Raw genomic sequence first — 15,153 nt, forward strand, 5'->3', positions numbered from 1 at the left:
GAATGAGGAGTGCAATCAGGCCTTTGAAAACCTGAAAAATGCTCTTTGCCAAGCCCCAGTACTCAGAGCTCCTGATTACCACCAAACTTTCATTGTGCAGATTGATGCTTCAAATGTAGGAATAGGTGCAGTACTCAGTCACCTGGATGGGAAAGGTAGGGAGCACCCCGTTTGCTTCATCAGCCGCAAGCTGAAGGATCCTGAAACAAGGTGGGCAACAATCGAAAGAGAGTGATTTGCTATTGTGTGGGCTCTGAAGAAGTTTAGGCCATACTTGTATGGTTCTACTTTTGTCATTCAGACTGACCACCAATCCTTGAGATGGTTAATGCAAATGAAAGGGGAAAACCCAAAACTACTGAGATGGTCAATCTGCCTGCAAGGGTTTGATTTCACCATTGAGCACAGGTCAGGGTGTCACCACCAAAATGCTGATGGTCTCTCTAGGATGTATGTCATCAACTAGAGGTATGAGATTCATCCAGGAGTGGATTAAATCCTCCTATCCCTTAGTCTGGGGGTGGTGGGGAGTGTTAGGGAGAATTATCTGTTTAGGCTGAATTTCCTAACCTAGTGAGTCCCCCAGCAGCTTTGCAGGATTTCTGGAGTTTTTGTTTTCATCCTGCCAAGAGTGAGACTCTTTTCCTCCCACTCCTGGCCATGATTTGTGGTATTTCTTTGAATGTTAATGTGTTCTATGGGCTATGGGGTCTTTTACTCCGTAGGGTCTCATGTGTTTTGCTATGTGTGTTACACCGCACCCTCCGTGCCGTAACACTGGGGTGTCCTAGGTGACCCCCACCATAGAATCCATACCCTGGGACTGACTACTGTCTCCCAGGGCATGTAAGGTCACCATTGGCTTTACTAGACCTAAATTTACTAAAAGAACCAGTACAAACCATCTTATTGTGGACGTACTGGTAGGGGTAATTTGATTACCCCTGGGTCTGTTGTTCGAGGGGGCACTGTCCCGTCCCCCCTCGTCTAGTTTTGGCTGGTGGCAGTGGATACTACTTTTTATATTCGACCGCAAATATATTCCATGTGATTTTCCCATTGTTCGAGGCTAATACTTTTTCTATATAGCCTCGGTCTTACCACCGGTTTATTAAATTAATATAAATTCCCCGGTTGGTATTTTCTGCCAGAACTCGGTTTTTAAATGGCGTATGTGTTCGCCTCTGTAACTCCAAACCAAAGGTTGAGCCCTTTGTTCCACTTTTGGCGGGCTTCTGCACAGAAGCCCTCCAGAGTGGGGCCATTCTGTCTGGGTACCACAGGGGGTGTTGGAGGGGGTTTAGGCACCCTGGACTGAGTTGCCTTGCCAACTCAAGTCGCACTCTGGTGTGATTGGCCCAAGTGGTGAGCCGCCACGCTCACCACTTAGCATGTTTGATTGACAGCTAGGCTGAATGAATGGGGGTTTTCTGCATAAAAGCAGGGCTTTGGGGACTGGAACTTCAGAAGTCGCCACAGGACCTAAGAATCCGACGAGGGAAATGCTGAGCCGACCTGAAATGACGACACCTCCGGTGGAGCCCTGCTGAACCGACTCACCCCTTCTCAACGACAGAGGAGATCTCCCTGCTGGAAAGTCTTCTTCCCTTGACTGGTGGGAACAACCAGTCCCTTGCTTTTTTCTTCGCTTCCAGGAAGTCTAGTGGTCGAATTGCCCATGCTGAGCACCCTGGCAACCGGATAGCCACTAACCACTGTAGCGCGACCAAAAGGTGGTGCCTTGTGACTGAGCACTCCGCGGCTGGTCTCTTCCCTGGTGGTGCAACGATCTTCAACTTTCCTCTATGACGAGATCATCTCTTCTTCTGGCAAAGTCCCGACTTGCATCCACCACCAGGAACAACTGCCCCCGCCGGAGCTGTCTCTCCACTTTCAAGGTACTGTGTCCGCCTGGCTTCCCTTGAAACGGTTAGCGTGAGGTGTCTTAAATCCTTACCTTTCCACTGGGTCGCCTCCAGACCTTCTTAACTTTTGTTCTAAAACTGGTCCAACCTTGCTGTGACATTTTGCTACAAAGACTTGAAGTGCATTTCCACTGTGGTACTTTTGGGACTGTTAGGGAGAATTCTCTGTTTAGGCTGAATTTCCTAACCTAGTGAGTCCCCCAGCAGCTTTTCTGGATTTCTGGAGTTTGTTTTTTTTCATCCTGCCAAGAGTGAGACTCTTTTTCTCCCACTCTTGGACATGATTTGTGGTATTTCTTTGAATGTTAATGTGTTCTATGGGCTATGGGGTCTTTTACTCCATAGGGTCTCATGTGTTTTGCTATGTGTGTTACACAGCACCCTCCGTGCTGTAACACTGGGGTGTCCTAGGTGACCCCCACCATAGACTCCATACCCTGGGACTGACTACTGTCTCCCAGGGCATGTAAAGTCACCATTGGCTTTACTAGACCTAAATTTACTAAGAGAACCAGTACAAACCATCCTATTGTGGATGTACTGGTAGGGGTAATTCGATTACCCGTGGGTATGTTGTTCGAGGGGGCACTGTCCCGTCCCGCCTCGTCGAGTTTTGGCTGGTGGCAGTGGATACTACTTTTTATATTCGACCGCAAATATATTCCTATGTGATTTTCCCATTGTTCGAGGCTAATACTTTTTCTATGTAGCCTCGGTCATACCGCCGGTTTATTAAATTAATATAAATTCACCGGTTGGTATTTTCTGCCAGAACTCGGTTTTTAAAATGGCGTATGTGTTCGCCTCTGTAACTCCAAACCAAAGGTTGAGCCCTTTGTTCCACTTTTGGCGGGCTTCTGCACAGAAGCCCTCCAGAGTGGTGCCATTCTGTCTTGGTATCACAGGGGGTGTGGGAGTGGATTTAGGCACGCTGAAGTGAGTTGCCTTGCCAACTCAAGTCACACTTCGGTGTGATTGGCCCAAGTGGTGAGCCGCCCCGCTCACCACTTAGCATGTTTGATTGACAGCTAGGCTGAATGACTGGGGGTTTTCTGCATAAAAGCAGGGCTTTGGGGACTGGAACTTCAGAAGTCGCCACAGGACCTAAGAATCCGACGAGGGAGAAGCTGAGCCGACCTGCAACGACGACACCACCGGTGGAGCCCTGCTGAACCGACTCACCACTTCCCAACGATAGAGGAGATCTCCCTGCTGGAGAGTCTTCTTCCCTTTGACTGGTGGGAACAACCAGTCCGTTGCTTTTGCTTCGCTTCCAGGATGTCTAGTGGTCGAATTGTCTGTGCTGAGCATCCCGGCAACCGGATAGCCACTAAACCACTGTTCCGCGACCAAAAGGTGGTGCCTATTGACTGAGCACTCCGCGGCTTGTCTCTTCCCTGGTGGTGCAACGATCTTCAACTTTCCTCTACGACGAGATCATCTCTTCTTCTGGCAAAGTCCCGACTTGCATCCACCACCAGGAACAACTGCCCCCGCCGGAGCTGTCTCTCCACTTTCAAGGTACTGTGTCCACCTGGCTTCCCTTGTCACGGTTAGCGTGAGGTGTCTTAAATCCTTACCTTTCCACTGGGTCGCCTCCAGACCTACCTAACTTTTGTTCTAAAACTGGTCCAACCTTTCTGTGACATTTTGCTACAAAGACTTGAAGTGCATTTCCACTGTGGTATTTTTGGGACATACCGCCTTGCCTCTCTCCGATTGGGCTTGGCCTCTGAACTTTGTGATCTACAGTAGACCCTGCCTTGCTTGCCTTGCATTTGCTTCGTAAAAGAGTTGGTACTGAGTTGGTTTCATACCCTGCCTTTTTCTCTCCCGTCCTAACGAATACTAGAGTGCCATCTAGGTTAAGCACTCACCTCTGTCTGCAAATAAGTGGTGTCTTTGAACCTAGACTTGTCGAAATATTATTATGGGATTGATATATACTTATAGTAACTGTGATTGAAGTTGTTTGCCATATTAGTGCCAGTGTGTTTTTCATAGATGCGTTTTTAAATAAATAATTATATATCTTACACCCAAGCTCTGATCATTGTCTGCTTGTTCTACTGTGTAAATTGCCCTATCTTGTATACTCCATATACTGCCTAACTCGTCTTGAGAGCAGTCTGACTGCTCAGCCACAGCTACCAGGTAAATCTGGGTGGTACAGACTGCTAACAATTGGGTTTACTGCTAACTCCTGTAGTCTTAAACTTTTTGCAGTGGTCCCAGAGGGAACTGCAGAGGTTTCTGTCTAACAGGGACATACCGCCTTGCCTCTCTCCGAGTGGGCCTGGCCTCTGAACTTTGTGATCTACAGTAGACCCTGCCTTGCATTTGCTTCGTAAAAGTGTTGGTACCTAGTTGGTTTCATACCCTGCCTTTTTCTCTCCCTTTCTAAACGAATACTAGAGTGCCATCTAGGTTAAGCACTCACCTCTGTCTGCAAATAAGTGGTGTCTTTGAACCTAGATTTGTCGAAATATCGTTATGGGAGTGATGTATACTTATAGTAACTGTGATTGAATTTGTTTGCCATATTAGTACCAGTGTGTTTTGCATAGATGTGTTGTTAAATAAATAATTATATATCTTTACACCCAAGCTCTGATCCGAGTCTGCTTGTTCTACTGTGTAAATTGCCCTATCTTGTATACTCCATATACTGCCTAACTCGTCTTGAGAGAAGTCTGATTGCTCAGCCACAGCTACCAAGTAAATCTGGGTGGTGCAGACTGCTACCAATTGGGTTTACTGCTAACTCCTGTAGTCTTAAACTTTTTGCAGTGGTCCCAGAGGGAACTGCACAGGTTTCTGCCTAACAATGGAAGCAGAATCATACATAATTACAACATGAAGTGTACAATACAACAACAATATACACAAGGAATGTCTACACAGTATTGACTACAGACTGCCCACACAGCTCATGGGAGTCAAACGTCACTGTGTAAGTCACTGTCACTTGGGCACACCCTTTGCAAGCCCATGGAAACGGGAAGCAGGAGGGGTGTGTGTCTCTCGAACCCAAGCATCTAACCCAAACTCAGGACAAGCCTTCATGTGCCCAGCTGGAATACAGTGGATGCCCACAGGAGCCACACAAGGCAACACACTGCAACAAAAAATCAAAAATCAAAAATGGCCATGTGGGAGAAAGGGGGGTGGGGGAGGCCACCCTGGAGGTCCGAGGACAGGGTGCACACCAACAGCCACCTGTGTGGATGTTGGGAAAAAAAAACACCTTCATGGGCTCATGGCCTGCACTGCTACGCTATCGTGAGAGAATCAGAATCGCTCTGGTCGCTCTCATCACCCTGTGCTGCTGCCAGCACAGGAGGTGGTGGTGCTATGATAGGCAGCCCATGCAAAGCCCTAGTCTGGGCCTCCATGGCAGCAAGCATGCAGGTGTGGAAGGTCTTGTTCTGGAAGATTATAGTGTGGAGATCCCCAAGCACCACCTGACATGATGCCGGGACCTCCTCCCGAGTTGCCTGCATCTCAACTGAGACCGTACGTGTGACCCGCTCCAGCTGCTGTTCTGTCCTCAAGTTAGTGGAAGCCTCAAGGTCAACAAGAGTCTCCCTGAGGTGATGGAGTTCTACCCTCAGAGCTTCCCTGTGGCCCTGGGACTCTATAGGAATGGCTTCCCGCAGAGTCTCCAGTGCTGCCGTTTGTCCCTGTTGGACGCCAACATGTCCTCCCTGAGTGATTGGCAAATGGAGTCCGTTGCCTGCTGTAATTGCTCCATCTGCCTTTCAGGGGGGACAATGGAAGGGGCCACCCTCTCCATTGCTTGAGCCATCATCTCAGACGATGCTTCCTGTTGTTTTGCCATACCGTATATGGATTGCTCCCATGCGGTATTGCCTGGTGGCGTACGACCACCGCGTTGGAGGGCACCACCACCTGTCTGGGGCAAGGCAAACAGTGCCTTGCTGTGCTGGCACTGCCTAAGGCTGCAGGACGGCATTCCCCCTCTGATCTGCTGGCCCAGGAACAAGATCAGATGTTGCGGAGTGTGACCCTGCATCCGTAACCACCAAAGGCGGACCTACCCCTGCTGCAGGTGGGTTGGACAGAACAGAATCCCTGCCAGAAACACTTACCTGCAACGCCACATAGGTCTCATCATCCGAATCAACACCTGCATAGAGGTCTGGGGAGGTGCACCCAGAGACACCCCTGGAGAGAATGGTCTGCAGCAAGAGTGGGTTCTCACCCACCACCACACCACGTCCCCCACTGGTGCCCGGTCATGCCTGAGATCCCTCCTGGGTCTGCACCATCTCCTCAACCTCAACAGCATCAAGTGCGTCATCCCCTGCAAAAACATGAAAGACAAACAATGGACACAGGCATTAGCACCATGGCACACAATTAGGCCTGACAAGCTACAGAACCAGTACTTGATTGACACATGTCCCACATGACTATAACCCTCCCATGCATGCACTGTCACTGAGTTTGAAGGGGAGGCAAATGGCAGACACTGATGACACCAAGATGGAAGAGCAACACATTAGCTGCATGCTGGCTAGCAGTGCCATCACACATTGGCCTGTGAGTGGCATGTCCAATCCACATAAATGACACATGCCATCACACAGATGGCATGTACCATAGGCATGTCACATATTGTTTGACAATAGGGCTGAGAAATGCGTAGTAAAAGTGGGGGAATTGAAACAATCAGCCTGAATGAAGACTGAAAAATATGGAACAATGTTGTTGCAAGATGCCACTTCAAGGGCAACTGGCGTGATCTTGCGCAAAATGTCCACTGTGGGCAGAAGGTATACTGTAATACCCAAATCCAGGGGCGCAGAATGTTTTGGATGAAGCACATGGGTGACCCAGACCACTCAGGCGCACACACCCTCACCTGGCACTCAATCCGAACCCCTCACACACACAACATACACATGGATCACACACACATGCATGTGCACTCACCGGACAATGCCTCGTAATCTGGCAGCTCTCCCACACCTTGGATCTGTTCCTCTGTGACGTAGGTCCCAGCAACAAACTCATGTACAGTGAGTTCAATGTCCTCTGGTGGAGACCCACCTCCAGTCACCAGAGTAGCAGCATGATTTGAGGCCAGCTTTTTCTTTGCCCTGCGTTTAAGGTCATTCCAGCACTTGTAGCAATCACCAGCTGTGTGCCTCACAAATCCAAGGCCACCTATGATGTCTGCGACGGTCTGCCAGTGTGCCTGACGTTGAGCAGGTGTGGTCTTGCACCCTGCAGTTATCAACATTTTGCGGTCATGTGCGGACACATACTGCACAAGTGCATCACGTTCGGCATCATTGAAGCTAGGCTTCCTTGGCGTGCCGGACTGCGTAGCCGTGTCTGGGGTATCAGCCTGCAGTGGACGAGCACTCTTCCTCTTTCTTTTGGAAAGTGGTGGGGATCGTGAGTGGCTTACGCCGCTCTGGGCACTAGGGGCAGGAGCACCGGTGGACTTGGTAGTAGGAGTGTGCGAATGCACACTGACCATAGGACTTGGTGCAGGCATTGGCTGGAGTGTGATGTTGGCAGGCGGAACGTCAGTATGATGGACCGGGACCGACCCTGTCCTGACTGGGAGAGTCAGAGCTGGGGTGGATGGAGCTGCAGCTGCCCCTGCAGCCTCCCCACCCTGCCTACTTGGGGCAGCAGATGACATAGCTGCCCCAGATCCACGTGGCCTGGTGACACCAACTTGCACCGCCACACGTGGCCTAGACTTGCTGAACTGGAAGTCAGCCTGGGAGTCTTCCTGTGCCAGGTCAGGTGCCACAATGGGCCCGACCAACAAGGGCTGAGCTGGGATGCTGTCAGCCACATTTCCCTCAACCATGGGGGGGGCATGGGTGTCCCTGATTGGTCCTCCACACATGGGGGGATAGTGGCACTCTGCAAATACCAGTCACGTCCCCTACTGCGCCAACTACGCCCACCTGTTGAAGCTCGGCCACCTTTGCCTCCCTTACCCCTTGCTCGCCTCCCAGCCATGGCACTGATGTTGTTGTGCGTATGGGAGTTGCAGTAAACTATTGTCCTGGGCAATTGGGGATCAAAGGGGTAGGGTACTAGATGGAATTCGTACCCTAGTGCACTATCAAGGCTGTATGTGACCCCTGGGGGAAGATGACGGGTCACGCAATGCACAGGCACCCCAAAAACAGAAAATAACATGCACGCAACCCCTCGTAGACCACGTGCGTGGAAAAAGGAACCCGCACTACGCTGTGGCACCCAGAAACACAAAAAAAAGCATACGCGTGTTACACGCAGCCTACAATGACCTCTGAAGGCATACGCGACACACGGGGCAAGCACAGTTAGTAAATACGTGCGCGACTCACCGTCTGCCTGGAAAAAGAGCATGAAAAGAGGCGCCTGTGCGCGTTGGCAACACCCCCGTCAAAAGAAGAATTGTACGCTGTCTGAGGAGACAGGACAAAAGAAGAAGTGAACTCTGTTTGAGGAAACAGGCCCAACAGAAAATCAGAAAAAAGCTGCCAGAGGTAACAGGGAGTACGAACTAGAAACGCTGTGAAGTAAATCGCGTGTGAAACGACAAGAAGTACAGAATTCACCCACTCGCTCTCCACGAAAAGCACGTACAAGGAAATGACGTCCTACACGTACCTTTTAAACTGGCCCACACGTCCAACGTCACTTCCGCGTATACGCGCTAAGGCCCTATCCTCAAATTACACGACCTGACACTCGGATGTGTAGTTCTTGGACATGTAACATGCACCCGTGTTCAGGGAAACACCCGCGCGTGCACATCACAGACATGCTTACGCGCTAAGGGCCTTCGGTCCAATGAAATCGCGTACGTGTGCTGATGCGCTTATGCGCTAAGGGCCTTTCCTCGAATTACACGCTGACGTGCAAGATTTTCATGTGCCAAATCACTCCGTATCAAGCTGGCCACGTGTAAGCACACGGAAGACCACACTCCTGCCCAGAAGGCTGAATTACTGCACCCCAGAGCCCCGAGCAGCCTCCCACCTGCCATCTGCTGCTGCCTGACTGCCTGCTGCCCACGTGCCCTGCCATTTGCTGCCTGCACATCAGCCAGGGGTGCTGTTGCTGTGACCACCCCTGCTGGAACCGAAGACTCCCGACTGGGATTCCATCGCTTCACAGCCCAGCCCCAGGACCCAGTTGCCCACCCACTCCTGCCTCTGGGGTTGCCATGTCCAGCACTACACCATCTGGCGGCACTGGCAACCCCCAGCCAGAGAGGCAGAGGGCCACCAGCTTCACTGCCACTGAAGTTGGTGTCCTGGTGGAGCAAGTCCTGGGGCAGTATGATGCCCTCTTCAGAAGGTTGTGCGCCGACAAGGAAGGACGGACCAGGATCTGGACGGACATCGTGACTGCCATCAATGCAGAGGGGGTGGCAGTCCACGAATTCCAGCATGTCAAGAAGCGCTGGGAGGACTTCAGGTCCAGGACCCCCAACAAGGCCCGGCGCCTCTTGAAGGCAGCGGATGCTAAGGGGTGGCGGGGCCACCTGTTGGAAGACCAAATGAGGGTCCTGGAATGCATATGCCCAGCGCTCCATGTCCAGGTCCTTTAGAGGCACACCCGTCTGGAGTCGAGCGGTAAGTGTACATGCCTACTGATTGGAAGCTGTGTGTGTGGTGGTGTGCCAGTAGTGTGCAGGTTGCACATGTGGTTTTGTAGGGCCATGTATGGATGTGTATGTACAGGGCCGTGAGGCTGACAAATGCGAGTCCTTTCATGTGTGAGACACATGGAGGGTGTATTTGTGGGTAAGCATGCAGGCCAAATGCAGATGTGTGAGCACACAAGTTGGAATGACTGTGTATGTCAGTTGTCAAGGTTGTGGTGTCACACATGGATGTTGGTTCCAGCTGCATGTATCTGCACTGTGTACATGTGCATGTATGTGTATCTGACAAGTGTGCAACTGTCATGCAACATGGGTGCATGTGAGACTGATATGTAGCAGACTGATTGCCAGATGTGACATGTATGCCGATCTCATCACTGCAACACTTGGTGGAGGTGTACACATGCATGTAAGTGTGGTGGCATGTGTGCATGTCTAGTGCACTCCCTGTGACTCACCTTTGCCTGCTCATGCTGTTGTATTTGTATGGATGGTGCTGGCTGTTGCGATATGGCTGTGTAATAGCTCATGTGTGTGATTTGAAATGACATGTGTGTTGGGGATTGTGATGCCATGTCTGAAGTTTGACAATGACACTCGTGTGCAACTGTCATGTGTGTATGAGTCCATTGTACAGTGCCCTGATGCCTGTGTCCTATCTCTCCCTGTCTGCAGCATCGACTGATGAAGAGTTGGACTCCTCGGCAGCAGAAGGGGCAGCTGAGACCCCACAGGGCCCGACGGAGGAAGATGGCACAGAGTCATCCAGGTTTGGTGGAGGAGGAGGCCGTGCAAGGGACAGAGACGGGGTCTGGAGGTGGGGATTCCACTGGTGCTAGTGGTGCAGTGCAGGGGCAGGGACAGGAGGCAGCACTGGCCGCCGTGGGGGTGTCTGTGTGTAATCCTGTCCCCTATCCTGTGACTGCATCATCCTGCACCAGCAGGGATACCTACGTCCAGACCCGTTTTCAGGCAGGGGATGAGCTTACGACAACTGGCCTTCCTCTGCCTGCGGACGTGGCTATCCGGGACCGGGTTGAGTCTGTGCTGGGTGGTGTGGCATTGCGTCAACGGGCCATGCGAGGTGAAATGCAGTGTTTTCATGGGGAGACTGCATGTCGTCTCGAATGGCTCGTTGACCATGTCGACCTACTGGGACAGGTCACCAGTGCCGGATTCCTCAGTTTGCTGGGCCTTGTTCCGACCCCCTCCTCAACTGAACCCCCTATGCACCAGTCGTACTCCGTGTCATCTTCCCACCCATGTGTCACCTGGGTGCCCTGTGGAGCTGCCTCTGACCCTGTGGCCAGGCTGGTGGAGGACATATCCCTGCCACAGTCGGGAGTCGGGCATCCAGCAAGGGTCATCACCTCAACAACTGCACCCCAGCCGGAAGAGGATGTGCAGGCAGCAAGAACCAGGGCACGGGCAGAGGAACAGAAGCAGCAGCAACAAGGTGGGAGCCATGAAGGCTCGGGGCCTTTGTCATCGGAGGGGCAGGCATTGGCCAGAGGGCAGGAGGACCCAGGACGGGAAGTGTCTTCCGTGTGGCAGCGGTTAGGCCATGCCATAGATGTGGAGCGGCAGTGGGCAGAAGAGGCACAGCTCACGATGGTCAGGGTGGAGAGGGCCCTGAGGTGGGCCGAGTGCCTCGAGGCAATTCGCAGGGAGTTGGAGGAGAACATGTCATCGTCCCTGCGAACCCTCGGGGCCATGGAAGAGGACCGCCTCCGGGACATTGAGCAGGAGTTCGATGATGCCCTGGCCCGGGACATCCAAAAGTGAGCCATCGGACTAGCCCGCTGCCCTTGTAAATAGTTAGATAGTGTAAGGTTTCCTTTGGTTTATTCTTTATTTTGGTTGCGCTTGGACAACGCACCACATTTCTGTATATAGTTTTTCATTAGGTAGTATTTTTGATGGGTTTCATTTCTTCAGTTGGGATCATGGACCCTGGATTGTTCATCTGTATATAGTTCACTATTGGATTCATCTCTTTTTTTTGGATTTCCCCATGGAGCAATGGTTTTCACTTTTGTTTTTCCCTTGGATTTGCTTTGTTGGACTGTGACTTTGGACACCTTTCCTTTGGATTATGATTTCTTGTTTTTCATTATTTTACAGACATGCAGCTTTTCTTTTTTTATTCGCATTGTTGTTTGTTTGATTTTAATTCCATTCATGTTGCGTTTAATACATTTTTTTCTTCATACTTCGATGTGTGGTACTATCTCATTGGTTTCATGCATGTCATGGTATGGGTTTTCACATTCACTTGCAACCATTGTGTGTTTGTGACGGACATGTGTTCATTTACATACTTGCCTTTGGGGTTGTATCTTGTAATTGCCTTTTCTATGTGGGTGGATGCAATACTTGGTTGGGTCTTTGGGCTGGGGAGGCTGGCCATAAGGGCCATGATTGAGGATCGTCATGACCTGGGGGCAGGGGGACATGAGTGGGGGCCTGCTGCCAGGTGCCCTGCACTGCTGGGAGGTGGGGGTGCAAGGGGACATGAGTGGGACATGAGTGGGGGCCTGCTGGCAGGTGCCCTGCACTGTTGGGGGGTGGGGGTGCAAGGGGACATGAGTGGGACATGAGTGGGGGCCTGCTGGCAGGTGCCCTGCATTGCTGGGGGTGGGGGTGCAAGGGGACATGAGTGGGAGATGAGTGGGGCCTGCTGGAAGGTGCCCTGCACTGCTGGGGGGTGGGGGTGCAAGGGGACATGAGTGGGACATGAGTGGGGGCCTGCTGGCAGGTGCCCTGCACTGCTGGGGGGTGGGGGTGCAAGGGGACTTAAGTGGGACATGTGTGGGGACCTGCTGGCAGGTGCCCTGCACTGCTGGGGGGTGGGGGTGCTGGGGGACATGGGTGGGGGCCTGCTGGCAGGTGCCCCTCAGTGCTGGGGGGTGGGGGTGAAAGGGGACATGAGTGGGGGCCTGCTGGCAGGTGCCCTGCACTGCTGGGGGGTGGGGGTGTAAGGGGACATGAGTGGGGGCCTGCTGGCAGGTGCCCCTGACTGCTGGGGGGTGGGGGTGCTGGGGGACATGTGTGGGGGCCTGCTGGCAGGTGCCCCTGACTGTTGGGGGGTGGGGGTGCTGGGGGACATGTGTGGGGGCCTGCTGGCAGGTGCCCTGCACTGCTGGCGGGTAGGGGTGCTGGGAGACATGAGTTGATGATCATATTGCAACGTGACATGTGGCTTGGGTGAGGGGCATGCCCATGGTGGATGTGCTGCGTGCGGGACATGACCAGGGGTGCGGGGTAGTCCCCTGTGGTGTGGACTGCCTGCAGGGGCCGTGGAGGGGGTAGAGGGGAAACCTGGGAGGACCCACACTGCTAATTCACGTGTAGGACTCCCCGCGCACCCCCGAAATACGCGTTCCCCGCTCTGACAGCAAATTCGTGTGTGAAACTTCATGTGCAGCCCGGTAATACACGTACCCTACTCCAATCGCATGTGAAACTTCCCGTGCACCCCTGAAATATACGTACCCAGGCCAATGACATGTGAAACTTCCTGCGCACCCCTGAAATATACGTACCCAGGCCAATCGCGTGTGAAACTTCCCGCGCACCCCTGAAATAACGTACCCAGGCCAATTGCGTGTGGAACTTCCCGCGCACCCCTGAAATACACGTACCCAGGCCAATCGTGTGTGAAACTTCCCGCGCACCCCTGAAATACACGTACCCAGTCCAATCACGTGTGAAACTTCCCACGCACCCCTGAAATACACGTACCCAGCCCAATCGCATGTGAAACTTCCCACGCACCCCTGAAATACATGTACCAAGCCCAATCGCATGTGAAACTTCCCGTGCACCCCTGAAATACACGTACCCAGCCCAATCGCGTGTGAAACTTCCCGCGCACCCCCGTAATACACGTACCCCACTCGCACAGGCCCTTTCGCGTGTGAAAGTTCCCGCAAACCCCGTAATACACGCACCCTGCTGAAATCACGTGTGAAACTTCCCGCAAACCCCAGTAATCACGTACCCCACTCGCGCAGGCCCCTTCGTGTGTGAAACTTCACGCGCACCCCAGTAATACACCTTCCCCACTTGGTGTTTGCTGTTTGGCAGCCCTGTAAACTGGTCCAGGGTTAGCGCAGCCCTTTGCGCTGAATAGGGAATTTTGATGGCTTTTCCTTGCACAAGGGCGTTCTTGGGGGCGTAACTGGCGCTGCTGCAGGGTCGCTGCACCACTCCGCGCCACGGCTGGTTTTGGAGGCTAAAATCCATGAATACGCTGTGCGCGAAAATTGATTTTAGCGCAAGCGGCTGGCGCAGACATTCGCACGTGCACACTGTGCGCCAGCCGCGTGCGCCACTTTTGTGTGAAGTTCTATGAATTACCCTGAAAATCTTTTCATTGGAATATATCAGTAGGCACTCAAACAGTTTACCAGCTTTTCAAATCAGACAATCAAACAAAATGTATTATCACTTTACATAAAACACAGTTATAGAAATATGGAGACAAAAGATCAGAAACACTCAACCTGCATGAAGGATAAATCAGAAACATGCAAAATAAAACAACACTCTATGTTGGCCAGAGGTATGGTTGCAGGCCATGCACATCCACGGGCAAAGTGACTGTTTGGCATTGGTGCGATAAGGTATATCATGGAAAAGGGTCCAAACAAAAGAAATTGCTCAATAAATGTATGGTTACACTTCCCTTACAAAATCTGTTGAAATATGTCTTTGATTGATCCATTAGCTTTTTGATTTTGGAGTCTGGCAGGGCAAGTAGTTAATCCATCAGGTTCACACTGAAGGGAAACAGGACATTTGGGCCATTTTCGTAGTCTTTTATGTCCAGCTGATGCCCCTGCAAGTGCCATCAGGGTGGCTTTTCAGGTCGGAGAAATGGTCAATGATTCTTATGACTTTACAGTAGTGGAGGGTATGTTCTGGAAGGCCTTACTGGGATTACTGAAGTCAATTCCAATGGCTGCAATTAGGTACGAGTTGGATATTGTGTCCCTAAATGTGAGGATGGGATGGAAAAGACTCATGGTTTTAAAAAAAAAACATTTTAGAGACGCCCACAGACTCAATGTATGGAATTTTTCAAGGAGAGAATGAAGTCCACCAGCATCCCTGATTTAAATTCTGTGACGAACAACTGAGTCAAAAAGGCTATGATTTGAAAGCAGCCATGAGCAACCTGTTTAAACTTAAACAGCAGTTGCTGAGGTTGGATTGGTGTCGAACTTGTGAGACCGTGGGCAAATGTAAGAGGCTCCCTGATCTTATTAACACCTTTGGTATATTGGGAGAAGTCGCCCCTTATTTCAGAAGATACCCCAATTGCAAGTTCGGTAGGGCAATGCTGTGATTTTGCCCACTCTAAAGGTCGAGGTACTTTGGGGGAGGGAGGCACACGAGTGCTCACGTTGCAGGGATTGGGCACACATGTAGAAAGCTTAAAACACTTATTGATCTTTTGTGAGTCACTGACCTCTTATTGAAAGAAGAATTTTGATCAATTGATCAATTTTGATCATATTGTGAAGGACCTCAGACTGAAGGCGTTTTATTGAATTTGAATTGACTGCAATA

The sequence above is a fragment of the Ambystoma mexicanum genome, chromosome 3q (assembly GCF_040938575.1).
Source record: "Ambystoma mexicanum isolate Mex_15411 chromosome 3q, UKY_AmexF1_1, whole genome shotgun sequence".
In the NCBI taxonomy this organism is placed as follows: domain Eukaryota; kingdom Metazoa; phylum Chordata; class Amphibia; order Caudata; family Ambystomatidae; genus Ambystoma; species Ambystoma mexicanum.